This window comes from Phacochoerus africanus, chromosome 14 (genome assembly GCF_016906955.1).
Source record: "Phacochoerus africanus isolate WHEZ1 chromosome 14, ROS_Pafr_v1, whole genome shotgun sequence".
Lineage (NCBI taxonomy): Eukaryota > Metazoa > Chordata > Mammalia > Artiodactyla > Suidae > Phacochoerus > Phacochoerus africanus.
The window spans coordinates 40800329-40820542 of record NC_062557.1 but is presented as its reverse complement, the minus strand read 5'-3'; positions in this window follow the sequence as shown (position 1 = coordinate 40820542).

Genomic DNA, 20214 nt, shown 5'->3' with positions numbered 1-20214 from the left:
ATTTATTTATTTTTCTGCTGTACACCTTGGGGGGCCAAGACACACTTACATGTATACTCACAACAGCCAAGACATGGAAACAACCTAAATGTCCATCGACAGATGATTGGATTAGGAAGATGTGGTATATATACACAATGGAATACTACTCAGCCATCAAAAAGAACGATGTATTACCATTTATAGCAACATGGATGAAACTAGAGACTCTCATACTGAGTGAAATAAGTCAGAAAGAGAAAGACAAATACCATATGATATCACTTATAACTGGGGTCATCTTTCTTAAAGCGATGCGTTGGCTGCATGCCTTTTAGGGAACTGCAATTTCCCTCTCAGCCTAAGTACTCCTGGAAGTTGATGCAAAGGTAGGGCCTCCCTGCTGCCAATGCTGAGCTGGGGGTTGCCAGGAAACTGGGCTGATTCCTCCCGCTGAAACTGACCTCCAGCGGGACCAACCTCGTCCTCCCGGTGCATGAAAAGACACATAGATGAAATCCCGATGCTCTCACAAATGCACGCTCTCTCTGTCAATATCGAGGCAAAGTCTATTCTGCTGCCTGTCACTTGAAAAGTAATAAAGTAAGAGTGGAGTAAGTTATATATATTAAAAAAAAAACCCAAACAGTGAAGCACAGCTCCTAAATGTTGAAGGGAAGGAGGGGTGGGGGCTGGGCAGCAATGAGCAGGGGCTTCCGGTGGCAGAAGCCAGAGGGGTCCTCAGGCCACACCCCTGTGGTCACTGCCCGCCCCCACTGCTTCCACTGCACAGGCCTCCAGCCCAGAGGGAGGAAGGGAGGGACAAAGACCACAAGGCAGGATAGGAACCAAGCCTTGATGAGCCCAACACCCCTCCTCTGGGAATGGTGCTTTCCAGGGTGTCTTCAAGGGCTGGGGCCCAGGGTGGCCTCAAAGGAGGCTTGGGTCCTTTTGCACTTTCCTGTTGGAGAGAAAAAAATGCTGGCCTGCTGGCACCAGCTCGCTGGCTGCTTGGCCATTACATCTCCTATCATAAGACTGCCAGGGGGTTCCTGCTGGGTCGCAGTGGAAATGAGTCTGACCAGTATCCATGAGGATGTGGGTTCGATCCCTGGCCTCGCTCAGTGGGTTAAGGATCCGGCATTGCCGTGAGCTGGGATGTAGGTCACAGACATGGCTTGGATCTGGCATTGCTGTGGCTGTGGCACAAGCTGGCAGCTGCAGCTCCGACTTGACCCCTAGCCCGGGAACGTCCATATGCCACACGGGTGTGGCCCTAAAATGCAAAAACAAAAAAGCCCAAAAAACGAACAAACCAAAAAAACCAACTATCAGTTAACAAATTGATCTGCTGACGTATGATTTGGTCTCCCACCTGTCCGGGTCTGATCAGTTTCTGGGGATGCAACAAGTTTAGTGTTAGAAAAACCCAGTTATGGGTCTTGGCTCTGTCACTTATTAAAGTGCCATAGATCCTTCTTCTCTTGGGTGTCTGTGTTCTCACCTCTCACGTGCTGTGTGATATGAGGCCAAGTACCTCACCGAGCCTCCCTGTCCTCATTTGTACAATAGGAATGATAATAGGACCCGCCTTCCACAGGTTGCTGTGAAGACGAAAGGAGATAATAAATACAAATAACTTGCCTCGCTTCCCACTCACAGTGTGCATTAGAGAAAACAGGGGCGCAAAATAATGGAACCCACTGGGTCTTTGCTGAGGTCATTGAGCTCCTGAACCAACGAGCCCAGAAATGGCTCCACCTGCAGCCTTTCCATCGTGTGAAATAACGCACCTCCTTATAAGCCACTATAATATGGACTTTTTTGAATCCCTGATAAAACTACACTCTCCCTTTCCTAAGGAAATAAATTGAAACTCAGACAAAAATGGATTCATAATGGGAAAAATATTTTTAACACCCTAATTATGTAGAAATAGGGACAGAATTAAATAGACCGGTATATCTATAGGAGAGAACATTTATGTAGGTCCCAACAGTTGAGGTCCGAAAATTATTTCATGGCCTAGGAAAATGCATTTCATCTAATACCGATACCTGAAATATGCAAAAATGCAAATGCACAAGGTTGGAAGAAAATACCGCCAAATTTCAGCTGGATTTCAGTATTTCAGTAAATGCTTCAATATTTTCTGTATTTAAAATGCTGTTATAGATTATTTTTATAACAATAAACAGCAGCTTTCTAAGCTATATTTGTGACACCTGCAAATGTCAGAAATAAAACTATGTATGAGATCAACTGTATCAATCGCTTCCCAAACTGGCACAAAGTGTAACATCTTAAGAGTCATTACCACTGAGTTGGGAAATGATGGGTGATTTTATTTTCTACCTTTTTACACACACACACACACACACACACACACACGTTATACACTTTTTACAATGAGTATATGATATGTTCCATTTTATTTGAAACAATAAATCCTGTTCTTATAAATACAAATTTAATAACACCTATTTGCAATATCATTGCCTTTCAGACCCCATATCTGGTCCTTCCATCAATTCAATGGATTTTTCACTGAGCACTTAACATGTACTTAATACCATGTAATAACAATCATTATGACCACCTCCTATTAGACCCTGTGATTATAAGTTTGTAGACATTATCTGTAATCCATTCCACAGCCCCATAAAGCCCTGAAGGAGTTGAATCACATTGGTCCAAGGCCACGGCTTGCTGATGATAGAACTGGATTCAAACCCCAGCCTGTGGTATTTCCTTGTGTGCTCACCCTCCCCTTTGTGTAGTAAAAGAAATATAAATCACAGCAATATATAAATCCTGCTCAAAAGTCAAAAATCCCAAGGAGGCTCAGAGAAGGAAGAAATACCATCAGGCTGATGGATGAGACCCAGGAAAGTTTCAAAAAGGAGGCGGCCACAGGCTGAGTATTCAAGCGAGAATGGGGAGGGGAAGACCAGCCTTCGGCATAGAGCGAACGCAGTGGACAGTGGCCTGGATGTGGGGAGGTGCTGTCCATTTCTGGGGACCAACAACGAAGCTCGTGTTCATGGGGGTAAATAAAGGGGTTTGGAGGAAGGAGCAAAAATATAGGGCAACCCTTGGATGTGGAGGGCCCTGGATGCCAAGGTTTGGGATTTAAATCTTTTTTTTTTTGTCTTTTTGCCATTTCTAGAGCCGCTCCCCCCACATATGGAGGTTCCCGGGCTAGGGGTCCAATCAGAGCTGTAGCCGCCAGCCTATACCACAGCCACAGCAACTCGGGATCCGAGCTGAGTCTGCGACCTACACCCCAGCTCACAGCAACACCGGATCCTTAACCCACTGAGCGAGGCCAGGGATTGAACCCGCAACCTCATGGTTCCTAGTCGGATTCGTTAACCACTGCGCCACGACGGGAACTCCTGGGATTTAAATCTTACCTGCTGGGCAGTGGAGGACCACTGACCCTTCTTTAGTGCACACCGAGTGGGGGATGGGCTTATGCGTCATGTGCTTTGCCAAGAGTATTTAGGCAGCGACATGAGGGTGAATTGGGGGATGCGGACCCAAGAGGCAGGGGTGGGGACATTTGGGAGTCCCTGAGCTAAGTCTGTTCACATATACTACTTCTTTGTGTTTTTTTGTTTTTTTGTTTTTTTGTTTTTTTTTTTTTTTGAATACTTTACTTCTTTGGGGGATACAGACGTACAGAGTTTTAAATGAATTGTCTGAAGTCACACGATCAGGAAAGAGCTGAGACACGTTACATCCCAGTCTACCTGCCCCACTGACTCTGGGGAGGTAGGATGCAGCAGTGGTCCATGAAATGCAGTGCAGGGCTGACCCCGGTCCCTGAGATGGAGCGGGGGAGGCGGCTTCTGCCCACGTGCCATGCCTGAAGTCCACAGGCACCTGGCACCAGGGCCCCCGTGTCACCACCCTAGAGCGCGCAGGACCATACACTTGGGACCCTCCCTGCTTTTGCCTGCTGCTCCACAGCTGCCACTGCATCCAAAGCTGGAGCAAGCTCTCAATCTCCCCCAGTGGTATCCCAGGAGGCTCACCTCGCAGCAGTGAGCAGAGCTCCAAGGAGCAGAAACACCTCTGTTCAAGCAAAACATCATTAAGATGAGAAGAGGCAACATCTCGAACGCCCACGCGGTGCCGGTGGAGCTGTAAAGTGTGCCTCCAAATGAGACGTGGGAAAAGCTCCGATGGCTGTGGCTGCTCATCCCCAAGGACGAGGGCAGCCTGATTTCCTCCGACTTCCCACCCCCAGCTCTGCCATGAAGCTCCGACAGTGTTTTGTCTGAGTCTATTTGAGGTGTCTTATGCAGCAGCACCTCATCCCCGAGAAGAGACGACTGGCTTTATGTCATACGGCGCTCTCATTGTCAGGGAAGTTTCCCTGACATGAAGCCTCGTTTGTGCCTTTCTTGCTTATAAGGACCTTGAAGGCTCCAAGGGATGTGTGCTTTCAGAAGATGTTCAAAGCCCTAAATAGACTGCAACTTTCTTCCTCGGGGAAGTATTTATCGAGCCCTAATTCACTACTGGGTACTTGAAAGTCGGCTCAAGGAACAAGGTCTGGCCACATGTGCTATGACGCCGATTGCCCACCTCCCATCAAAGGTCGAGCGTTATCATCCCACGTCACAGATGAGCAAATGGAAGCTCAGAGATTTTGCCAACTTGATCAATAAGTCACAGCACCATGAAGCAGTAGATCTGTGGAGGGAGTGGGGTGGACTGGAGCTTGGGGTTAGTAAATGCAAACTAGCACATTTCGAATGGATGGGCAACGAGGTCCTGCACAGGGAATTGGATCCAATCTCTTGGGATAAAACACAATGGGGGATGATAAGAGGAAAAGAACATATATTTGTACACGTGTATGTACCTGTGTGTGTGTGTGTGTGTGTGTGTGTAGGATGGGGTCACTTGGCTTTAGAGCGGAAATTGGCACATCACTGTAAATCAACTACTTTTTTTTAAAGCAGTAGATCTGTGTCTACTGACTCCAAAGCCAGTATCTTTCCAATACCACCCTCTGGCCAGCCCTGCTCTCGGCACTATGAGGACCACAGTCAATGGGAAATCATGGGTCCCCCAAGAGCCAGTTATGAAGTTACTATCTCTAAGTTTCAAACCTGCCCATCTCTGTGCTGCTCTGTCTTGCTCAGGCTGCAAATTCTATTTCCGCTTTGCCAGCTGGGTCCATGTGAGGTTCTGCCAATAGGGGGCGCTAGAGGAAGGGAACGTCTTTTGCTTTCAGTTGTTTCTCAGCAGCTTCCTGCTTACTTCTGTTCCTGCAAACATCACCCCAGCAGCATTTCTTCCTTGTAGAAGAGGCAGTTCCTTCCTAAAGCAGCAACTAAGCCCGGTGTACCGTTTCCCCAGTACATACAGAACCGGCCTGCAGGCTCCCCCTTCTCAGTGGTCTGGGTCCAGCCTCATGGCCTGAGCTTAGAGGCAACAGTACTAGCCAAGCAGCATCTCCCCCTGGATATATACATTTTTTTCATCTTTTGTCTTTTTTTTTTTTTTAGGGCCGCACCCACAGCCCATGGAGGTTCCCAGGCTAGGGGTAGAATTGGAGCTATAGCTGCTGGCCTACACCAAAGCCACAGCAACGTGCGATCCGAGCCCATGTCTGTGACCTATATTAGAGCTCACGGCAAAGCCAGATAACCCACTGAGAGAGGCCATGGATCAAACCCGCGTCCTCATGGATACTAGTCGGGTTCATTAACCGCTGAGCCACAAAGGGAACTCCTCTCCCTGGATATTTAAGGTCTAGATGCACAGTGTCCTGCCTCCAAGTTTCTACATTTTAGCGATTCCAACTATTCCTCTTTCTTTCTCAGCCCAAGGGCTGGTGGTGGCATCCTGCAGCAGCTACCTCCTTTCTACCTGAGTGTCCTATTTCACTCTTTCCCTAGTTACCTCCCTAACAAACTTATATCTAAATTAAATTTTCTTCTAAGTTCTCTCCGTTCAAAAATGACAGATACAGTTCCCATCTCCTGTGTGGCCGCTGAGCCAAAGACTATAATTGAGGGGCTGTCATGACGTTGTCAGTGAGCCCTGGGCCCAAGAAACGAGGTAGAAACAAATCACAGAGCCCAGCACATAGTAGGGCCTCAAGAAGGAGCTCTGGAATGCGAGCAGCAAGAAAAAATAAAGAACACTTATAGGAAGGAAGGCCTGATGTTGAAGCAAAGCTTAGGCAGAGGCCCAAGAAGGAGAGGCGATCACAGAGGGAGTCTTAGGAAAGGGCTTTTCGTTTCAGCCATTTGGACGATGAGGATTAAATGTGAGCAGTGAGTAGCGTGCCAGGAGTTGCCCCAGGAAGGCTGGCCCAGGGCCAGGCTGGGCTGGTGGCAGAACTTTTTGCCTCTTCCTTGGTCAGAGGCATCCAAGATTCCAGCGTAGAGATATTACAGCAGACCTTGACCTACTGCCAGCCATCTTGGTCCCAAAGCCTACGCCTCATGCACCCTACAGCTTGAGGGGACTCCCATGGGATGGCTGCTTCCCCCTGCAAGTAGAGAGGCTTCAAGAGAGAGGAAGGGGCCACCTGTACCTGTGAGCACTTTGTCATGGGCCTAGCAGCTGCTTCCCTGGTTATTTGGATGCAGCAACCAAATTAATGGGAATCTGCGGTCCCCCTCTCTCTGCCAATCCCGGAAAGAACGAATGAGCATCTGGAAAATTTAGCACAAACACCCCGAAGCTAGCTTGGATTCTGCAATGATCTCCTGGGAATGAAGCCACTGTCCCAGAACTTTCACCACGCCCCTGCTCATGCATCCATTTGTCCCTAAAGCTCGGAATTTGATCCACCTGGATGCTAAGACTGTCTCCTCCAATCCAAGTACGTTCTGGCCAGGCGACCTCAAGGATAAAGGCTTAGAGACTCTGGCGGAAGTTAAAGGTCTCTGCTGAGGAATCAGGAGAAACCACTTACAGTGCAGTGGACTCCCGCTGCTCTGTGTGCCCAGCATGCATCTTTCATCTTTCTAATGATGGATGCAACATGTCCTTTGGAGAAGCACCACTCTTCCATTCTTGGTCCCTGGGTTCTGCCTGAGCTGATCTGGGGGCTGGTATATTACCCAGCCTAATCCATCAGCTGCTTCACCTCCTGGCTCCAGTGTTTCGTTCAGGATGGAACAACTACACAGAAGCAGGATGAATTCAAAGCCCAAATCCTATGGCTTGTAATAAAGTCACTGGGGAAAAGGCACTTTCTTTCTGCCGTGGAAACCAAGGCAGTGCAGCACTTGCCTGCAGCTGCTGGCACCCATCTCTACCACTTAATGAGGAGGGTCTGAGAATGGAGCTAACACAGGACACTCAGAACCAAGAGATGGAGAAGGACATTTGAGCCCCTAGATCCAGCGCTGCCTGAAGGCATCCATCCTTGAACTAATTCCTTTGTTCTCAAACCCCTTTGGGTTGGGTTTCCATCCCTTGAGACTGAAGGGGTCCTGACCAACACACAGAGTGGGATGAATGTGTTACCTTCTTCGATGCTTAACCAGGGCTCTACCCTGGATCCTTAGACCGATGGAGAGACACAATCTCTGTTAAAGCCCTTTACATGCCATCTGTTCTGAGGATAAAATCCCAATTCCTTAACTGTCATTTCAGACCCTTCGATGACCAGGCCCTTGCTGATGTCTCTGGCCCCATGACACACAGGATTTCTGTGTCTTCTGACTGTACTGGGCTTCAAGTTTCTGGAAGGACCCATGGCCTCTTGCTTTGGGCTTCCATACACACTGCCCTCTTCTTTGAACAGGTTTCTCCTGCCTACCTCCTGCCTTCCAACATCAAGTTCAAACTCACATCTCCAGGGGGGCATTCCTTAACCCCTGAGAGGCTTCCTGCCCACCTTGAGGGCCTCTCACAGGCATTCTTTCTTCTAATACTCAGCACAACTCAGGGGTAGTTGTTAAATGCCTTCCCCACACTAGAGTATAAAGCTCCCTGAGCGTGAGACCCACCCCATCACCAGAGCCAGAACAGATGGGCCTTAAGTACCATTAGCTGAATATCTGAATGAGATCAGTCATGTAGGCAGCCACGAGGACAAGCCAGGGCAGGACCTCCAAACCAGTGCTGCAGAGACCTGGTGGGTCAGCGATCTCAGTAAGAGGTGACCAAAGCCAGGTCAAGGCCGTGACCCCACCAAGAGAAAGGACAGGGGAAGGGAAAAGAAGGAAAGACTATGAGAAAAGTGGGAACAGAAGTGCCAGAACGATTCGATCAGCTTTGATGACAGCTAAAAAAGAATCTTTAAAGAGACACCCAGACCAGGAGCCACATGGATGCAGGGAACTTGTAGCCATTGGCAAGGGGTGAGGTCATTGCTAAGAGGGTATTCTGTCACCCAGCAATGTGGAGGGGTGGACGGAGCCTCTGCACTGTTCGGGGCCCGGCAGAGATGGCAGGGGCAGAGGGCAGTTCCTCTGGAGGGCAGATACAGCAACCAGACAGTAGTGGAGGCCAGGCTAGAGCAAGGAGCTCATTGGCTGGTGTCTCTGCTAATGGGGAGGGGAGGCATGATGGGAGGATGGGGAGGGGAGGCATGATGGGAAATTCCGCCCTCCAACGTCACCTGGCTGAGGCTGAGCTGCATAGTAATGGGGTCTCTGCAAACAAAGTGCCCTCATCACCTTCATCCTTGCAGCCAAATGGATGTTTAATGTTTTGCATTTCTCCTCTGAAGCAGGCTTGCGATTCTGAAAAGATCGCTAGGTGGTTTGCATAATTGCCTGCTCAGCCCTTTGCAGAGTTTCATAAAGCCCACCCTCCCGAGATTGTGACACAGTGTAAGGGCATATTCGGGAGGGAGGACAGGCCTCAGTCAAAGTGAGCTGGGTAGCCCCCTGCGGCCCCTTCATAGGGAGGAGTCACGGAACCTCAAGCCCAAAGCCTTTCTCCACATCTGCTTTCCAGTCTCCACATCTGGGAAGGGGTCAGAAGCAGCCAGGGAGAAGCCAACTTAGGTAACAGTCCAGTTCTGTGAGCCTTTCAAACACCTCTTAAGCACCCACCATTTGTTCGTGAAAGAAATCAGGGCGCCCACAGTCAAATGAGAAGGCACAGCGCAGAAACCGAACAGGCAAGGTAGGTAAAAAAGCATGGGATGTTTTGGGAATACGGAGAGGGTCTTCGAGGGGGTTGGATATCAAGGAGGGCTGCCTGGAGGAGGTGACATTCAAGTAGCGTCTTGTAGGAGTGTAGCGCCTGGTACACAGTAGATGCTCAAGCACCAGGGAATGAATGACCTAATGGAAGGATGGAGGCGGTGGGGAGGCTGTGTCCCAGGGAGAGGAAAGAGATGCTTCAGTCTGTCCTTCATCCTGGAGTCACAGTGCATTCTGGAGCTTTCCCAATGCCCTGTAAACGGCACAACATTTTCCAGGGTGTGTAGAACCCAGGGTATGTCCTCTGGGTCAGGAATAAAGGGCTCGTGTCAGTTTGCACCGGGGGCTACCGAGAGAAAAAAACTGAGGCGCGGCTGCCTCGCCCTCACATCAACAGGATGCTCTTTAAATATGTAAGCGATTCACCGGGGCCCTGCCAGCACTGTCTGGCTTTCTTCAATGTGTGTGAAAAATGTGCTTAATATTCATGCTCCATTCCAAAGAGGCACGGATGGGGGCAAAAGAGGAGAGAACCATTTGGGGTAAAAATGACTCGTGTCATTTCACATCTCCCAACCCCAACTAAGATACTCCTTCCTCACCTATGCGATTCCTTTCCCCGCCCTCCCCAAATGGCTTTGCACTGCACCCGTCGTCATATCTGGACCTGGGGTGCCAGTTATGACACTGCTCCCTGAGCCTGCACGTCTGTGCCCTCTTCAGCCTCCCAGATGCCCTGCGGCATCTGTAATAAGAGCTCGGTCTTACAGGTAAGAGAGCTGAGGCCTGGGGGGGTGGGGTGCATCAGGGACGACTGCCCCCCCCCCGCCCCAGCCGCCAGGGTACACTGCTAGGAAGTGGGGGAGTCAGGCTTCAAGACTGAACTGATGGCCAAACCTCTGCCCCCCCACCACACTTCCACCTGCCCGCCCCCCATGCCTGTCTCATTTCTGGGCCCTCTCTCTAGATGACAGCACTGCTTTCTGGGTGCATTTTCGCTCGCACCGCCTAATTCGGTGCCTTAAGAGCACAGAGCCGAGAGCTCACATTTTGGTCTTTGTCCTGTGCCGTTTCCCCAATTTCTGGGCACAGAGTAGTGCTGACAACACGAAACACAGAGAGGAAAATGTCAGCCCAGAGCAGCATCTGCTCTTGTGCTTTCAATACTCAGATGAGAAAAGTGAAGCCCAGAGACGGAAAGTGACAAACAGACATCTCATGGACGTGAGCAGGAGGTAGGCTGGCGTGGCCATTGGACTGAAGGCATAATAGGTGCTCATTATGTTATTGTTATATTATGTTTATATGTAATAAATAGGCATAGTATCCCTAACTCTATATGGCATGTAATGTCATATGAAATATATACTGTATCACCATCGTCACCATGTTTCAGAGTCGAAATGAGAGGATTAACACAGCACATCTTGGTAATGGGGGATTCTGAGGATTTCACAAATGTTGAGTCTCTGGAGCTAATCAGAACGACTGCAAATGACTGACTTCTAGGCAAAGAGAGGCCAACAGGAAGAGACAATATGACGTTGTGACATTTGTGAACGGTTTTGTAATTGACAACTTTCTTAATGGAAGGATGAATTTGGCACTGGGAAATCTGGCACTCAGCCCCTTCCTGTCACTCAATAACTGGGTGATTTTGACTAAATCACTTGTTTTCGTTGAGCTGCAAGAAATGAAGCTCCTGCCTTGCAAAATGAAGCAGTGAGATCGACTGAGAAAATTACACAGCACACAGGCCCCAGCTCCCCATTCTTGTGCCCGTGGCAGCCATGCCTAATCGATCCCCGTCCTCTCTGTGCTGTGCCCAGCTGAGGCCTCGGAACACTGCCCATGGCAGCCACCACCCAGTGGCTAGAGCAAACATGTCAGATGAAACCAATTAACTGTGTTGGAGCAGATGCTTCGAGAAGTCACTCCAGCTCTAAACTTCTGATTGCATCAGTCTACACACTGACACAACCACCTGGTGAGGCTGGCAGGGCAGGTGTTGCCCCCCCACAATGCGCCATCAGAGGTCAGACAAGTTCCAGTTGAGACATGTGGTGAGCAGTGGTGGGATCAGACACTTGACCTCTCTGAACTGGCCTGGCAGGGATAGTCCACACTCCCCCAGCTGGGAAGGACTCCCAGTCCCTCCGTCAGTGACCAGGGTCAGATGAGGTGATAACTGGAATGCCATTCTCCCAAGGCGGCCAAGTGAGACCCTCCCCTGCAGACCAGGGGGACCACCCTGCAAAACCAGGAAGGGGATGAGTTTCCGATGCCTTTCCCTCCCTTTTCCCCTCCTTAGGACTGCAGCTCCCTTGACTGTGTTTATCAGCCTCCAGCCTCCCTCGCATCACACAACCCTCGGCGGGTCATTTCCAGACGCAGCTGTTGGAAAGGGGAACTTACTGATGACAGCTTCGAGCGAGACCTCATTCCATCCAGGCAGCCGCCTGGCAGGGTGGGAAGAGGACTAAGACTGGGGTCTGAACACAGCCGTCCTATCCTGTTGCTGCTGCTGCTGCTGCGGCTGTGCCCTCGGGGGAAGTGCTGTCCCCTGGGCCTCGGTTTCCCTTCCCGCTGGACCTACTATGACCACCTGCTTGTGATTTCCAAGAGAGAAATTTTGGTTCTTTGGCTAAAGGGATTCCATGCTGACAGATGTCATCCCTTTGCTGGTGGTCGAGTGGGCATCGAGGGAACACAGGTTCCAGGAGCCTCTGCCTTCCACTTCCCAAACTCCGCCTGAAATGCACACAGATTGTGATTGGCGAGCTCTGGGGAAGTGGAGAGTGAGAAAGGGCAAAGGAAGGCCAGTGGCTTTCCCTGAGTGCTGATCCTGGGTCCAGCAGTGTCAGGCACGCCCAGATGCTGGCTCGTGGAGAAAGTGCCAGCACACCGCTGACAGATGAGGGAGTCAAGGTTCAGAGAGGTTAAGCAACTTGCCTCGGATCACACAGCTGGTGAATGGCAGGGATGGGAGTCAAACCGAATATTTCTGCCTCTACAGCTCACGCCCTTACACTCCACTGTGGAGCTAGTCACACAGTATGAAACACCATCCGTGCCTCAGAGATTTCCCCAGGCTATCAGGGAAACATGCCAGACGCTCAAACAGTTGTGCTCAAGGCCAAGCACCAAAGGATGGGGGCAATCCAAGAGGCATGGATCAGATCTGACTTCATGGGAGAAGTGGCCAATTTTCAGGATGGTCAGGCCTCCCCGACAACAACGAATAATAATAATGATAAACATTGACTTGTGCTATTCACTCACCTATGAGATTAGGTACTCCTCTTATCACCATTTTAAAGAAGAGGCTACCGAAGCACAGAGAGGCTAAGTAACATGCCCAAGGTCACACAGCTTAGACGTGGCAGAGCCTGGATTAATTCTCGGGAAGGCTGGCTCCGGAGTTCTTACTTTTAATCACCTCACTCTGCCACTTCCCACAGCAGGTCCTCCCACTGACTGCCACCTGAGGAAGTGGCAGGAGACTTTCAGAATCACAGGAAAGCAGCTGGGTCACCCTCCTCTTTTAACGGGGAGGTGACCAGACCAGGAGAAGTGGACAGTCTGGAGGAACAGAGTCCAACCCTCCTCCCCGCTCAGGCCACTCGCCTGCTGCCCATCCTCCCATGATGCTGGTGAGATGCCAGGGCTGCCAGTCCGTCCGGGTGCAGGCTTTGCAGGGAGCAGAACCTCAGCCCCTGGGAGTGGCCCATTGCTCAAGGCCCTTCAGTGACATGGGGATAGCAAATTACCTATGATGAGCAGCTCTGTAGAACAAGGCGTTCACTGGTCTCCATCTGTGTACCTGTGCAGATGGTATTGCTAGCAGGTGGTCTGGAGAGGAGCCAAGCTTTGGAGGGTGAGGTCTTGCAGGTTGTAGTCCTGTCTGCCCTGCTCCCACTGAGTAATAAAGACAGTGTGAGCTTTGAAACGAGGCAGCCCTGGACTGGAGTCCCAGCACACCGTTCGGTAGCTGTGTGACCTTGGGTAGATACCTAACGTCTCTGAGCATCCCACCCATAAAGTGGGACACCAAGAGTCCACGCAGAATCCTGAGGATCAGAGCTAGTGTGTGTAAAGTGGCTTGTATAACACCAGGATGGCTCTGAAAACAAACATATCTCGATCACCACAAAAATCAATTATACAGAGTTCCCACTGTGGCTCAGCGGGAATGAACCTGACTAGTAATCCATGAGGACGCAGGTTCCATCCCTGGCCTCACTCAGTGGGTCAAACGATCCGGCATTGCTGTGAGCTGTGGTGTAGGCTGCAAACACGGCTCAGATTTGGCATTGCTGTGGCTGTGGCCTAGGCCAGCAGCTACAGCTCTGATTTGACCCCTAGCCTGGGAACTTCCACATGCCGTGGGTACAGCCCTAAAAAGACCAAAAAAAAAAAAAAATCAATAATACAATAGAATGTAGCTCACTAGCAAGATCCCAGAAGTTAAAGTGGGAAAGGAACAAAATTGTGTTGCTCCGCTAACATATGCCTGATTTTATAAAACACAGTTTAGAGGCCTTTTCTCATTTTACCTTTTTGGCAATGAGCGACCGCATCCCCATTGTACAGACGAAGGAACTAAAGACCTCAGCTGTGCAGGATCTTCCCCGACAGGAACGGCACTTTCTCCGCTCTGCCTCCTTTCCTTAGATCAGTTCAAAGCCCCTCTGCTGCACCTGCTAATTCTGCACGGAGTCGATTTCCGGCTCTATGTTATCCTAGTCCCTGCACTCGGGAAACGCACTCTGACAAGTTCCTCTGCTCTGACACATCAGCCACTGCCACGTGGGTCTCCGTGACAGCCCCTCCCACTCCCCACCACACAGTCATGATCTGAGCCCCGTTCCCATTTCCAAAGACCAGTTTTATATCCACCCTGGTGGCCCCGCAGACATCTCGGATGCTATGTGGCCAAAAGCAACTCACCCCACCCCTAAGTCTCCTCTTTCTGGTTCCCTGTCTCTGTGAATGAATGTCTCCTGCTGGTCACCCAGCATCATGTCTTGGGTGTCTGATTCTTTCCTCTCCCTGGACGTGCTTCCATTCCTTCTCCACACAATGAGAACTCTTCAACACACTTCGAACAAGACCCGCCTGTCTTCAGCCACACCCTCCTGTCGCCCCAGAGGTCTCCGTGCTGGAGCTTGCTGTTGGAAGCTTAGCGAATCTAAGCTCAATCTATTTCCATAGCCTTATAATGTGTCACATTGCAAAATGGATAGCTTACTGCCCCTATGATCTATCTTATACGTACCTAGCAGGAGTAATAAGCACTGTGTCATAAGCACTTTATTAATTCCTATATAGTCGTCCAGGGCCCTGGGCTTAGAAAGGTCCTCTGCCTTGTTTAATGCTTTGCTATCACTCTATTGAAATTTTTAATAATTTTTGAGGAGTTCTTCTGTGGCTCGGCAGCTTAAGGACTCTGCATTGTTGCTGCTGCGGTGAAGGTTTGATCCCTGGCCCAGGAGCATCCACATGCTGCAGGCATGGCCAAAATAATAATAATAATAATAATAATAATAATAATAATTATTATTATTATTATTATTATTATTATTACTATTTTTTAATAGCGGGTCTCCTCTTGTCATTGTGCCCTGAGCCCTGCAAATAGTGTAGCTGGTTCTGAAAGCAAGCACTATTCTATCTCCAGTTTACAAATGTGAAACCTAAGGTCGCACAGCACATAAGCTCAGGAGTTCTTGCCAATAGCCATATGGTACTGAGGACCTACTATGTGACCGATCCATCCTAAGTGCTTATCATGTGCTATGCATTCAAAACCCCTCCCTCCATCCTCACAGCCGCTTTGCAGAGGTGGACGGCGCGTCCTGGCTTCCTCACACGCGCAAAGCCAGGATACAGACTCTAGGTCTTGGGCCTGACTTCAAGCCCAGGGCCCTTCCTGCTCTGCCATTCAGAAGAAAAACGGTGGCCTCGCCCTTCCAGAGCTGGTTCTGGCAACTGGTGCGCACTGAACAGGGGACAGACCCTCCACGGAGACCTCTGAAAACAAAGCCTGACTGCTCTGCGTTCTGAGCCCTGCTGAAGCCTCCTTCCTCATCTTAAAAGCTGTTCCCATCTCCAAAAGCAGCCTCACACCACGGGCTGGGGCTGCTGCTTCTCCATGCGCTGCAAGGGAGAAACAGAACAGATTGCTAGAGCAATTAAATATCACATGGGAAGCCCAGAGAGATTGGGGAGGGGGAGGAGATGCCATTTCTTAATGACCTGCCTCTATATTTAGCCTGAAAAAGCTTAATCTCTAACCTTTCCAGGGGGCAGGCAGAGGTGAGAGCTGAGTTGGGGGTGTCGGCACCATCCGGCTTCTGTGCCAGGAAGCACCTGTCTGCCAGGGAACCGCCCCATCAGCTCCAAGCCTGACAGGGGCTCACCATATGGCAGGACAGGAAACCCCAACCAGAAAGCAAGCCGTGCAAATCACAGGACAACCTGAATAGGTGAGATCTGGCAAGCAGATTCTGCCAGGATGGTAGATCAACAACGGGGAGCTGGCCTGGACCACAGGGTACCAACCTCGCTCAGGGGTTACAGGGAGGCGTGATGGGTGATGATGAGGCAATGACCAGCCTTGGGTTTCAGCCCCAATTACAAAAGAGCCTGTCTTCTTCCTCCTGGAGCCATCGCCCCCACCCTCAAGACAGGCAATGGTGGGAGAGGTGCACAGACATCCTCCCCTGGGTGCACGTGTGCTTTAAAAAGAGCTTTTACAAATGCAGAAGCCAGGGCTCCTCTCCTAGAGAAGGTGAGTCATTCCGGAGCGGGGTTCAACCACCTGTGTTCACGTAAAGCTCTCCCGGTCATTCTGAGCACAGCCGGCTAAAAAACAACTGGCAGGCATAATGGGCATGAAATGCATTTGGGAGTTCTGGCTCTGTGTTCTAGTCTAGCGTGAGTCCTTTACTTTTGGGAGGATGTTTAGTGTATCTTGGAGCCTTGGTTTCTCCATGCATAAATGGGTGTGACATCCTCAGTGCCTGGTGCTGCGAAATAGTATGAATATGAAATAGTCACTGCCGGATAAATGTGAGCTGACAATGGATGCAGGGATGGATGGCTGGGTGGATGGATGATGTAAGGAGGTGGCTAAGTGCATCAGCAAGCAGCAGGTTCATTCCTGCAGACACGCTGATAGCTCTGCTTATCCCAGGCTGGGCTGCCCCAGAAGCAAAGTCTGACACAGGAATGAAGTAGTCTGTTTGGGAGGTGGTCCTGAGAAGCATCAGAAGAGGAGCTGGGAGGTGAGAACCGGAGGGGAAGGAAGCAATAGCAGGTGCATTAATGAGCCTGTTACCACTGTGGACAACTGAGGCTCAGTCCCACTGGGACCTCTGGAAAACCATGGAGACCATGCTGGCGTATTTACCCCAGACTCTCATCATCGGCTCCCAGGGCCGTGTGCTCCAAGCTCCTTCGACCCTGTCCTGCTTGTGGGCTGAGAGAAAGCCCTCAGCAGAGAGCTGGAGAGCCACAGGTGTCTGCTATAGGATGCCACTGGCGGCTAGTGCCATGGTGGGTGCCAAAGGGATGGGAGTGAGGTACCAAAGGCATGTCCCTCTGATCCACTGAGAAGCAGCTTCTTCACTGAGCTGCAGATGGGAGGGAGGCAGGGAGGGAAAGACCCACTGGCGACTAGTGGTCCAAGCTCCCTTGTACCACACAAATGCCAGCACCATGAGGGTCTAGCAGTGCCAAGTCCTGTTGATCTTAACCTTGCCTGTTTCCTCAGACGGTCCGAGGATAGATGACTGTTTCTCAGCTTTGGCACTGTTGACATTTTAGGCTGCTTAATTCCTGGTGGGAGGCTGCTCTGTGGATCATAGGGTGTTTAACAGGATCCCCCCATTTTTTTGGCCATGTCCACAGCATATAGAAGTTCCCAGTACAACTACTATGGAAGACAGTATGGAGGGACCTCAGAAAACTAAATATAGAACTACCATACGATCTAGCAATCCCACTCCTGGGTATCTATCCAGACGAAACTTCCATTGAAAAAGATACATGCACCCCTATGTTCACTGCAGCGCTATTCACAATGGTCAAGACATGGAAGCAACCTAAATGCCCATCAACAGATGAATGGATTAAGAAGATGTGGTATATTTACACAATGGAATACTACTCAGCCATAAAGAAGAGCAAAATCATGCCATTTGCAGCAACATGGATGGAACTAGAGACTCTCATATTAAGTGAAGTACATCAGAAAGAGAAAGACAAATACCATATGATATCACTTATATCTGGACTCTAATATACGGCACAAATGAACCTTTCCACAAACTCATGGACTTGGAGAACAGACTTGTGGTTGCCAAAGGGGAGAGGGAGGGAGGGGGATGGGCTGGGAGTCTGGGGTTATAGATGCAAACTATAGCATTTGGAGTGGATAAGCAATGAGATCCTGCTGTGTAGCTCAGGGAACTCTATCTAGTCATTTGTGATGGAACATGACGGAGGATAATGTGAGAAAAAGAATGTATATATATCTATGACTGGGTCACTTTGCTGTACAGCAGAAATCAACACAACCCTGTAAATCAACTATAATAAATAATAATAACAATAGTAAAAATAATAAAAAGAAGTTCCTGGGCCAGGGACTGCACCTGCACCACAGCAACAACCCAACCTGCGGCAGTGACGGCACTGGATCATTAACCCGCTGAGCCAAAGAAAACTCCCGAACAGTATACCATCGTGACAACCAAACTTGTCTGCAGATATTGTCAAATGCCCTGTGGGTGGTAAAGTTGAGAACCACTGGGGTACCTGGGTGCCTTTTCCTTATCCCTGAGAATTCCTTATCATTCCTTCCTCGGATTTTCTGAGCTCCGGTTTCACCTGACCAGCCTCTGGGTCTGCTTAGCCTCTGTTCAGAGGGCTGCAGTGTTGAAAGCATATCTCAGAGACGGGGGAGGGGGGCAGACCCCAGCTGTGAAAGAGGCTGCCCCCTGCTAAGCTCTGAGTCCCAGGTTGGGAAAAGGAAGCTGCAATGATGGAATCAGCATCACAGTGGGGCTGCAGGGAGCACACAGGCAGGGACCACACGGGCAGCTTCTGGCTGAGCAGCCCACGCAGCCATCAGTCTCAGAGGCTGAGGATGCTACATCATCGGACCAGCCTGGAGACAACCTCCTGGCAGATGTAAAGCCGACCTGACCAGGCGTATTGGTAAAGGGTTCTAAGTGCTCAGGGAGGCTGTGCAATTCTCTTGAAGTTAGACACGGAGCAAGAACAGAGCCAGACAGAAAAGGAGCCCAGGCAGGCTGACTCCACACTGCTGGATCTTTCCCTTACATCAGGGAGCCTCCTGAGACCCCCTCACCCAATAGGCCAGGAGTGATGCTCAGAATAAACCCAGGCATCCTGAGTCACTGATGCTGACAGCTGACTCACTGGCCCGCAGTCCTCCAAGGATGAAGCCAGTTCCCCCCGGTTCACCTACTATCCATCAAGTCTGAGAAGCCAAGCTTGGGCGTGGAGGGCGTTGCTTCTCCCCTGGCCTGCCCGCTCTACTCCCTTTCCTTTATGCTTCCCCCCAGGATGCCTGTGCAATGCTCATGCCACTCAAAGGGCACACACCAGCCATCAGGGCCCTGGCAAGAATGGTTCAGAGCCAAACCCAGGAGCTGGCTGAGCAGAGAATCCAAAGATGGGTGGCGGGGCTCCAAGCTGCTGTGCCATCAGCATCCCCACCACCTGCCTTTGCTTCCTGGGCCGCCCATGCAGCAGCCACCTGGTCTAAACAGGATGAAGCACCACGCGGGGGCAGATGAACCTCTGTCCCTGGGCCTGGCCCCGACTGCCGTCTTCAGGGGGCCTGAACTGGGATGTCTGGTACCTGGGGAAGAGCTCTGGCAAGTCCACAGGTTGCAAGGAGCACATTTTGTACATATGTACTTGTACACACACACACACACACAAACACACACACACACACACACACACTCATCACATACACATGCACACACATTCACCCAGCTCCAGAAAGTGGCAGTTTTGTGCATCCCTGCCCCTGGCCTGCCCTGTATTATTAAAACTGCCCTGGGGGAGTTGCCTTCATGACTCAGCGGTTAGCAAACCCAACTAGGATCCATGAGGATGTGGGTTCATACCCTGGCCTCACTCAGTGGGTTAAGGATCCGGCATTGCCCTGAGCTGTGGTGTAGGTCTCAGCCGCAGCTTGGAACTGGAGTGGCTGTGGCTGTGGTGGAGGCCGGCAGCTGTAGCTCCGATTGGACCCCTAGCCTGGGCACTTCCATATGCCCCATGTGCAGCCCTAAAAAGCAAAATAAATAAAATGAAACTTCCCCTGGGAGATAAGAGACACAAGGAGGAAGGCAGGGACCACACGGGCTGGCGTTAACTGTCTAGAAACGCAGGACTGCGCTGAGACAAACCTATAAGGATATGAGGCCGCACAAACACCGAGCATTCAGAAGTTGTCTATGGATGACTCTCCCTGTCTCATCCGCATTAATGACAGCCTCATAGTCTAAGGTGGTGCAGGGGCTCTGCTAGCCCAACACGGTGCAGGAGCTCCAAGGCGGGCCTTCGGCCCCAGAGCTTGCTATGGATTTAGAACAATCTGCAGCCGCAGTTGAGTTCAGAGACGGGGAAGCGGGGGGGTAGTTCCTGGCCGGTCTTCGTGTAACTGGGAGCTGTGGTCCCACAGACTCGGGTACTGATTCTGCTCCAAGGCTCAGCAAAACAAGAGAGGGGATAATAATAAGCAGCCTCGGGGCACTCAGAGTCACCAAAGGCTTCCACATCCATCAGTTCACGGGGAGGGTACAGACCAGGGAACGGGGATCAAAAGGGTTGAGTAATATGAGAAATGATAAGCTTCAAACCGCAGGTTTACAAATGTTGATAATATCATCCTCGTTGCCATGAGCCCTCTACAGCGTATCTGTCACCCGCGGTTCAAGACATCCTAAGGGCAGAAGGCCATGCCTCGTCCACGCGTGACTCCCCCACTGGTCCCACAGGTCCCAAGCCACACCTCGGCATAGAGGAGAGTGAGGCACGCTTGCTGGTGGGTTCA